This window comes from Bos javanicus, chromosome 26 (genome assembly GCF_032452875.1).
Source record: "Bos javanicus breed banteng chromosome 26, ARS-OSU_banteng_1.0, whole genome shotgun sequence".
Classification (NCBI taxonomy): Eukaryota; Metazoa; Chordata; class Mammalia; order Artiodactyla; family Bovidae; genus Bos; species Bos javanicus.
The window spans coordinates 3,673,175-3,683,767 of record NC_083893.1 but is presented as its reverse complement, the minus strand read 5'-3'; the positions used below and the strand labels follow the sequence as shown (position 1 = coordinate 3,683,767).

At 39.2% G+C, this 10,593-nt stretch overlaps 1 pseudogene; it reads left to right on the top strand.

The window, feature by feature from the left end:
• Window positions 1-627: 627 nt before the first annotated feature.
• LOC133239075 (transcriptional adapter 2-beta-like) lies at window positions 628-5,970 on the top strand (annotated as a pseudogene).
• Window positions 5,971-10,593: the final 4,623 nt, after the last annotated feature.

Below are 10,593 nucleotides of genomic sequence, written 5' to 3'. Positions count from 1 at the left end.
TTTCATAAGTTGTCCTTTTATTTGTTTTTTTTTTGATGATTTCTTTTGCTGTGCAAAGGAGAAGAAGAAAGATGAATGGAATCCAAATTGGAAAGGAAGAAGTTAAACTTTCACTGTTTGAAGATGACATGATATGATACATAGAAAATCCTAAAGATACCACCAGAAGACTATAGAGCTGATCGGTGAATTTGGTAAAATTGCAGGATACAAAATGCAAAAATGCAAGATACAAAAATCTGTTGCATTTCTATACACTAATGAAAAGCTATCAGAAGAATAAATTTAGAAAACAATTCCAGTTACAACTTCATCAAAATGGTAGAAACCTAGGAATAAGCCTACAAAAGGAGGTAAAAGACTTGTACTCAGAAAACTGTAAGACACTGATGACAGAAACTGAAGACCATAGATGGAATGGTATACTGTGTTCATGGACTGGAAGAACTAATATTTTTAAATGACCACATTACCCAAGGCAATATATGGATCCAGTGAAATCTCTAACAAAATTCCAAGGACACTTTTATAGAACTAGAACAAAAAATTTTAAAATGTGTATAGAAACATAAAAGATCCTGAAGAGCCAAAACAATCTTGAGAAAGGAGAACAGAACTATAGGTACCATGCCCTCTGACTTCAGACTATATTGGTATATGGTGGTGCGTACGTACGTGCTAAGTCACTTCAGTCATGTCTGATTCTTTGTGACCCTATGGACTGTAGCCCGCCAGGCTCCTCTGTCTGTGGGATTCTCCAGGCAAGAACACTGGAGTAGGTTGCCATGTCCTCCTCCAGGGAGTCTTCCTGACCCAGGGATTGAACCTGCGTCTTTTTCATCTTCTGTATTGCCAGGCAGATTCTTTACCACTTAAGCCACATGGGAAGCCAGTATATGGTCAGGCCACCCCAAATGACTGTTTTCTTGCTCTCTGTCCACCCCCTGCTTGATCAGTACTTGCTTCACCTACATCTTACTTATCTAACTGAACTTCCTACCTACTTATCCCACCCCAGCTAGTGACTGTTCTAACTCTTAGATCAGAACATCACAATTGATAGCTCATCAAAAGCGTAGTGAGGGGCATGCCATTCTGCCAGGTAACCAATGAAGTAACCTGACTCAATTCTCCCTGTAACTGGTAAACTCTTCCTCTCAGGAGCAAAGTCTGCCCGCAAGTCCTGTCCACCATCTGCCATACACACACATGGCATAGTGTCCCTCCAGGACTGTGCTTCAGACATGTAAGAGCTTGCTAGCAAATACACTATTGATGTGTCTGTGACTGACTCTGGGCTCTTTCTTTGGTTTTGACTCTGGGCAATCCTAGGCCTTGTAGCCCTGCAGGATGCATCCCAACAACTTCAAAGCTACAGTAATCAAACTGGTATGGTATTGGCACAAAAACAGACTCACAGATCAGTGCAACAGAATAGAAATCCTAGGAATAAACCCACACACTGACAGTCAATTAATCTACAATAAAGGAGGCAAGAATATACAATGGAGAAAGTTTCTTCAGCAAGTGGTGCTCAGAAAACTGGACAGCTACTTGTAAAATAATGATATTTCACTAATATCATATACAAAAATAAGCTCAAAGTGGATTAAACACCTAAATGTAAGATCAGATACTGTAAACTTCCTAGAGGAAAACATAGGCATAACATACTTTGACATAACTTAGAACAATAATTTCTTGGAACTGTCTCTTAAAATATAGGAAATAAAAGCAAATATAAACAAATGGGACCTAATTGAACATTTTTATTTTCAATTGTGGTAAAAAATACATTACATGAAATTTATCATTTTAACCATTTTCAAGTATACAGTTGAGGAGTGCTAAGTTTATGTACATTATTGTGCGACAGAGCTCCAGAACTATTTCATCTTACAAAACTGAAACGCTACACCCATCAAGAAACTTCCCTCTCCTTAGCCCCTGTCTTTCTTTGTCTCTCTCTCTCTTTTTCTGAATGTAGGTAACCATCTGCAAGCCAGGAAGGTTTCCTACCATAAACCAAATCCACTGGTACATTGATCTTGAATTTCTCAACTTCCAGACTTGTGAGAAATAGATTTTTGTTATTTAAGTCCACCCAGTCCATGATATTTTGCTATGGCAGCCTGAGCAGACCAATACATATGTTAATTCTATTTTGATTTCTTGGTGAGTCACCATATTGCTTTCCATAGCAGCTGCACCATTTTACATTCCCCTCTATAAGGTACAATGTTCTTATTTCTCTACATCCTTGCTCACACTTGTTACTTTCTGTTTTATTGATAATAATCTTTCTAGAAAGTGTGAAGTTGTTAGGGGATACATTGACTGAAACAATCTACCTGACCAGGCACCACAGTATTCATTTGCATGAGTTATTTTATGACAGGAGGTCCTGGTAAGGAACATGGAATCAATAGGCCACCACTAACCAAAAGAGTTTGGAAAGGTCAATAGGAGACACCATGTGTCTTACTACCTCTCAGAATCCCTGCTGGTATCCATACTGGCTGAACAATATGTGTATCCCCAGGAAGGACTCTGAGTCAGAATGATTGGCCAAAGATAGCCTGGAAACTAACCCATTACTATAAAACCCGAGGCTGTGAGCCAGGTGGCAGAGCAGTCCTCTTGGTTTCCCTTACCCTCCTGCTCTCCACCCAGCACCCCTTGCCAATAAAGTCTCTTGCTTTGTCAGGATGTGTGGCTCCTCAGAGAATTAATTTCCAAGTGTTAGACAAGAACCCTCTTTCAGGCCCTGGAAGGGGTTCCCCTTCCTGTGACAAGGTGATATCTCATTGTTTTGATATGAATTTCTCTAGTGATTAATGATATTGAGCATCTTTTCATATGCTTGTTGGTCGTCTATATATCATTTCTGAAAAAAACATTCAGGTCTTTTTCCCATTTTAAAATCTGATTGTTGTTGAGTTGTAGGAGTTCTCTGTATTTTCTGGATTAATCCCCTATCAGAAATTTGATTTGTAAGTATTGTCTCTCAGTCTGTAGGTTTCCTTTTCATTCTGTTGACAGTGTCCTTTTATGCCCAATAGTTTTTAAGTTTGGAGTGTATTTGTGTGTGAGTGTCTCTATCTTTATGTTAAACTATTATCTTGTCTCAATGATAGCATTCATATTTTGGAAATACATATAACAATTGAAACTTTCCATAATACATGAATTTTCTGATAAGTCATGATTTTTCCTACTCTATATTAATGTGAAAACTATCCTTCTGATTAACTTGTTCTATATTTCAAACTATTATTTGGTTGTGGCTTACTTTACTTAATGTTGATGGTTAATGATCTCACATATCCTGGTTTTTGAAAGTTTAATATATTGCATATATTAGGGAAAAGTAATACACTTGTAAAGTGAACATCTGAAGCTTCTTTTTAAAGGTTATTTTGAAAAAGTGTGGTTACTATAAAATATTCTACATATAAACAGAAAATCTTATATGTATTTAATTATAATGAAAATGTTAACCAATCCAACTTTAGGAAAAAAGGAGTGATTCATTTGTTAAAGGAAAACAATTAAAATACATATGTGTTAAATTATAGGTCTAATTATACTTTCAGTAGGGTATACTTTTGCACTGTTATTTGTGCTCCATTCATATATGATGACAGAGAAGGCAATGGCACCCCACTCCAGTACTCTTGCCTGGAAAATCCCATGGATGGAGGAGCCTGCTAGGCTGCAGTCCATGGGGTCTCTAAAAGTCAGACACGACTGAGCAACTTCACTTTCACTTTTCACTTTCCTGCACTGGAGAAGGAAATGGCAACCCACTCCAGGGTTCTTGCCTGGAGAATCCCAGGGATGGGGGAGCCTGGTGGGCTGCCATCTATGGGGTCACACAGAATCGGACACGACTGAAGCAACTTAGAAGCAGCAGCAGCAGCATATATGATGTTCATATCTTGACACAAAGCAGAATTAAGATATTCTTTACAACCTTGTTTTCTTTCTAAAGTAATTATTTTAATCTCAGATTTTATATTTTGTTTCCCAAATAGAAGATAATATAAATAAGTAAATGATAAACCAAGACTTTAGGACCCTATATAATTGTGCATCTTTCATAATAAAGTTCAGTCATGTCAAATGTATGTATACAATTCCAAGAGAGGGAAGAAGAGGAAGACTATAAAGCATATCAATCCACCTTAAACATGGGACAATTTATTTAGCTTACTATTTTCTAATTAGATTCAGATAAGTTTTGATTGAGGTAAATGGACAAGAGTTTGAGGAAACTTCAGGAGATAGTGAAGGACAGAGAAGGTTGGCGTGCTGCAGTCCACGGGGTTGCAAGGAATGGAACACGGCTTAGCAACTGAACAACATCTATAGGTTTATATGTTTAAAATAATAAAGTTTGGATTCTATTTTGCATGAGAATACCTTTGTACCCCCAATTTTAAAAAATGCAGAGAGGGTGGCAGTAGTGGGGGCCAAGGAGGCAGGTGGAGTAAGACAGTGGAACTTGATAAGAAGTACTGTCTGTACTGCCTGGTGGAGGTGAGCTCACTGCACTTCCGCCGTATCAACTGCAAGGGCATTGAGCTGTGTGCTCTGAGTGCTTCTCAGCTGGTACAGAGATCAGCCACCACTGCCGCTATCATGGCTACCGTTACAAGGAAAATCCAATTCTGATACCATGTTAGAAGTGTTTCTTTGACATGTCTTTTTGTTGCTTTGGTTATTATAATTATACATAATGGCCTGCCTCAGAGAATTCGGCCTCTCTGCCTGACTCTTAAACTAAAGTGCCTTTGTTCATGATCCTGCCCACCTGTGGATGGCAAGAAGAAAGAAATGAACACATCTACTGCTTGAGACTTGTCATTCTAGGAGATATTTGCAAGATTAATGGCTTTTGTACTTTGTTTCCCCTTCTCTTCCCATCTCTGATCCATAAAAGAACCTAGTATCCAGAAGAAGATAGTTATTTTGAGGCATTAGTCTGCCATCTTCTTGGTCAGCCAAATTACCAAATAACATCTTGCCTCAACACCTCGTCTCCAATTCATTGGCCTGTCATGCAGCCTGCAGAACGAGCTTGGATGTAGTAACACTATCAGCTGGTGGCCACAAGGACAGCTGCTGCTGGATGCCACTGAGCAGTTTAGCTTTGGAAAATGGGAGGATATGGCTGTTCACATTGAAGCTTTCCAGACTCCCCAGGAAGTAGTGGCTGAGCAGCAACAGCTGGACTACCTGCCCCTGTGGGACAACAACAACAGGATACAGAAGTATGACCAGGACCCTGAGATCTTTATCAGCTGGCTCTCAACTAAGACTACCATGATGTGGAGATAGAGCTGAAGCTCGCACATAAGGACATATGCCTGCAGAAGCTCAAGGAGTGTCAGCAGTGCAAAAAATCACAGGTGACTACAACTTGGTGCCTGCCTTCCTAGGCAAGAACAAGGAGAAGGAGGCTAAGCACAAGATCACCAGGGAGGAGGAGTTGTGATTGAAGCTTCAGCCACTCACACAGTTCATTTCCTGTGAGGAGTTTGACAACCTGTTCCATAACATGCACAAAAAGAAGATGCTGTGCACCAAGATTCGGCAGCTGCAGTGGAACCAGGACAAAGGCATCACCAAGATGGAGGAGTTGGCTAAGCATAAGGTGGCCAAGCACAAGTGCAAGAAGAGGAAGAAGAAGATTGAGGCAGGCACCAAGTGAGATAAGGAGGATGGCTAGGATGGCGAGACCACTGCCACCCAGAACCTGCCCAGCTCCAAGCCCCTACTGGATGCTGAGAAGGTGCTCTCCAGCTCGCTGAACTTAATCCCCATGTGCTACAGGACCATGAAGACCATCATCTTCAAGAACCACCTCCATAAGAGGCAGACATCCCCTCTAAGAGCCAGCTTCTGGGCTCTTTGGACAAAGTCCTCAAGAAAAGGATTTTAAGTATATCCAGGGATCCTTCCTAAGCTGTAGCTGTGAAAGCTGGAATGATGCTGTAAATCTTGTAAGCCAAAATGGCAAGGGGTGTAGGAGGAGGGGTGGAGAGGAAACACCTTTCCCCCCCATTATTGCTCATTTTTAACAAATTGAGTTGATTATTTTTTTTTCCCTTAGAATTTAAATTCTTTATATAGTTCTCTGAAGAAGTAACAGTAACAATCTTATGTCGATCAAGGAGGAGACAAATACATGTATATTTTAACTTAGTCCTAAACCTAGTACTTTATGACGACAATTGCCTTTAAGTGTTCAATTTGGAGAATATTATGATGAAATTTGAAAATTCATGTTTATTTGTGACTTTCTTTCCATTGGTTCATGACTGTTGTGCTGTGGGTGGAGGCAAATCTTTCCCTGCAGTGCTACCAGCTTCACCCTGTGACCTGAGCTCTGCCAGCTGCCCACAGCCACCCACAATGCCTGGCACAGCCTGGCATGTGGCACTTTAGGTGGGGGCTGGGCAGGGTAGGTGAAAGAGAGGCCAGGGAAGGATAGGGTGGGCATCCACAGGGACTTTTCAAGGAGGAATCTGGTGTTGCACAATTTGGCTAAACTGAGCTTCCCGGTAACTACTGGAAGTGGCAGAGTTTGAGCTTGTAACTCCCAAACCGACTGCTGGGGAGCTCACCATGGGAGGAGCAGCAGCCCTCAGCAGGCTCCCCTAGGTCTCTGGGGATGCAGGGACCAACGCAGACTGTCAGAACATTAAGCTTCTTCTACTAGGGGTGCTTTTGCTGCTCTTAAAGCTTGTGTGCATTGTATCTGGAAGAACTCATTTTAGGAAACTCATGGCTGAGAGTTTTGAGTCCTGGTACTAGCTCCCTCCAGAGTTTTCACCCCAGTAGCAAGTACCTCTTTCACTGAGACTGGCTATGTGTCTTATTTGGGTGGCAACAGGCACTTGGCTAGGCCACGGTGGGAGGGGCCCATAGAGGCCTCTAAGCCTGGGCACTGCTTCACTAGGTCACTGTCTTGAACCAGACTCAGGGGTGGCTCTGCCCAACTCTGTTTAAAGATGGTTTCAGGGGTGCTTTTTCGTGGACATGCACTGTACCTTCCTACTGGAACTTGAATCCTTTGTTTTCCAGCTGCTTGGGGCTCTTGTGTCCAAGACCCTGCAGTAGAGTCAGTAGGATGGCCAGACCCCAGCATTCTCTCTTCCCTTATAGCTACCAAGATTGTTTACCTCCCAGAATGTTTGAAGTTACATTACAGTGAAATTATTTGAAAGAAAGAAAAAAAAAAAACCAACAACTCATCATTTCCAAGGATGACTTAATTAAGGTGACTTTTTCTTTCTATTTACATTCTTCTGTCCCCTAAGGTAAATTTTCAGCATTAAATAAACACTTCAGATATATTGTATATGGCTTTGGTTGTAAACCTCATCACATGCTGGCAGAGCAGTGCTCCATGTGACCTGAGAACAAACCCAGAATTTCTCTCTGACCATGAAGTAGCAGGCAGTGGTGTCCCTCCTGAGCACCCCCTTCATGCTGTCTCCTTCAGGATAACCTCGGCTGACAGTGTGTGGACACTGTCTGTGCTGAGCAGAGATAGAGACAGTGCTATGTTTTTACAGGTGTTCTGGCCAGTGTTTCTCACTTGGGGTTCCTGGACCAGCAGTACCAGCACCTCCTGGGAACTTATTGGAACTTCAGGGACTCAGGCCCCGTTCAGTCCTCTAGAGGTGGGGCCGTGGAGCTGTGTTTCTATGAGCCTTCCAGGTGACTAGTCTAAAATTTGAGAACTGCTAGCTTTAGCTACTCTGTTGTCATCAATTTTCTACATTGGATTCCTAATTTGGTGAGATTTTAAATTTAGTCTTATTTTTTAATAAAATGATTCCCAGGCTCTCATTAAGCTTGAGAAGCAAAAACTTCTTCTAAATGTTCATGGCCCTGGCTGAGAATTTTGTGTTTAAACAGGTTTTCAGTATGTGTATCTTTTTGACAGTATGAATATATTTAGGCTTGACTGTTTTTAAACACCACAATGAATGTATAATTTATGTTAAACTATGAATACTTCGTTACAAAGGAAAAGTGATTTTATAATCAGTTGCTTCTTGTCCCATCAACCCCAGCTATTACTGTTACACTAGTTCTTCCCCTGCTGTTAGCTTGGAGCCTTTACATTTCTGTATTTAATTCTCATGATAAATTAGTCACCATAATCCTGTGGAATTAGGTCTTTTCAAAACTGAAACTCTCTGGGTCACAGAAGATAATCAAGCTATTCAGAATAATGCTCTAGATGGCCAGCATTCCGAAAAGGTATTCAAACCAGAACTCTGCCTAGTACTCATATTTCTATTTTACACATTAAACAGGTTGAGAACAACAACAACAAAAAAAAAACTAAAAGAGAGAGAGAGCTTTGCTTATATGTTAATCTATATCTTTAGTTTCCTAATTAATGTCCATTTTCCCAGGGACATCCTTGCACTCTGAAGAATGTAATCCCACACTTTGGGTAAAAAGTTAAACAGGAAGATTTGTGAGCAACCAGTTTGTTGTAAATGATACTTTTAAAAATTTTCCATAGGAAGTTGCATGCTATCTCTCTTTATTTTCTGTCTAGAGATCTAACCATTTTCTATTTGGACAGCAATGATGGCTTTACTATGTCCACAAAAGCCCAGAACATCCTTAAACTAAAATGTCCATGCAAACTGATTCTATGTCCAGGCAAACTGACATACATCTGGATACAATTTCTAGAGCTAAACATAATCACAAGACATCATTATTGCAAATCATATTGACAGCAATAACCATCTTAGACAGTGATGATTAAAAGGATATTGAATAAAACACCAGATGCTAAGACAGTTTTCTATAAGCATAATATACAAATAGAACGTCACAAGAAAGTTACATTCTGACACACCTTGTAGGCTTGGGATATCTTCTAGGAATGTGCTCTTTTGAATTAAAGGGAGAATAATTTCTTATTTACCAAGAAATGTCATATGACAAACTCTACTATATCCTCTTTATAATTATTGTATAAAATTATGTTTTAATCAACTTTAAAATTCTTGCTCTGCACATACAGTTATACTCCTAATTTTTAGTGTTATAATATCCCAACATTAAGATTCTTTCCTGCTATTTTTGCATATAGAATATCTGGACTGTGTGAACACTTAAAAATTACTATTGCACATTTGCTTCTGCTGTTTAGGACTGATAAAACCACTTCAAGGACCCCTTGGAAAATTAGACTGTCAGGATTTTCTCAGTCTGCTTGAGAAGCAATCGTATGGTTGAGTTTACTTAAAAATTCCAATGGGATTGGAGCTAAGTTAGCAAAGTTGTTAGAGGTAAAAAAAGAAATAAATAGATGAAACTATATTAATCTATATATCTATGAAACAAAATTTCAAGAACACAATATATGGTAAATTTGGTCAATAATATTAGAATAAGTTTTAAAAATGAAAGAACAAGTATTTCCTTTCCCTATTCCTTTTGCTTAAAAATATTGTCCTTCACAATTTAGTGACAACAATTGATTAGAAATCATACACAATATATTTATTCACAGGTAAATTCTGGAAAATATATTTCTTGGTAGCTTACAATTTGCATTTCCTATAAATCTCATCTCTTACAGTATTTTTTAAAAGTGCCTTGACGAGCCAAATATGTTCTTGAATATTTGAGCAGCTTGTGTTAAAAACGTAGGTCTTTTTTTTTTTCCTGCCACGTTAGGTGACTGTCATAGGAAACAGCTGCAAACAGCATCTGCTTCCATGGCTGATGCCAGGGCAGTATTGGATCCTTGAAATGTCTAAGGGGTCTGTCTGGACAGTGATGAGCTTTCTGTGGGCCCGTTTATTGCTGTTTAGGTTGCAGTAATAGAAATATTGTTGAACAATCTAATGTTTTTTGATTATCAATTTTGTCTGCAGTGCTAAACTATAAAAATGATGTTAATGACATAGTTTTCTAAATTATATGTAAGCATTCCCCGTGTACCTTTGCACTATTTATAGCGAATCAGCAAATTGCAGGAGGAATAGATAAAAATATGTATATTTTTAAGGATCGATTCCATATGTCTTTATTCTTTAGTTGTACTCATTATCAATAGTGTAACTAACATTTATTTACTATTTCTTATTTGTTCTACCCTAAACACTTTACATATATCACTGCATTACTTCCTAACACCAAATAAGCATAGCTAGAAAGATTAATGCTACTTTGCAAATAAGGAATTGAAGCTTTTAAAGGCATAATACTGTGGACAAATGCTATGAGCTGGAGCCAGATTGTGACTGTGGGCCAGGTCTGGAAGCAGGATGTGACTGAAGGGGAAAATGTGTAGTTCTCCACTGAAAATTGATGCTCCATCCTCCTGGTCTCATTCCTGATTTTAGAAAAGGTTTACATTTACAAAGATTTAGATGCAATTTTCAACTATTCTAAAAACAGCAGGACACACCTGACTTTAATAGTTTTCTTAACTGAAATTTTAGATGTTTTTTCTTCAGATCAATTTATGAGAAAAGCTTATTTTGATGCATTTTGTGTTCAACTTCCCCTTTAGTGATTCATTTTTGTCTTTTTTTCCCCATC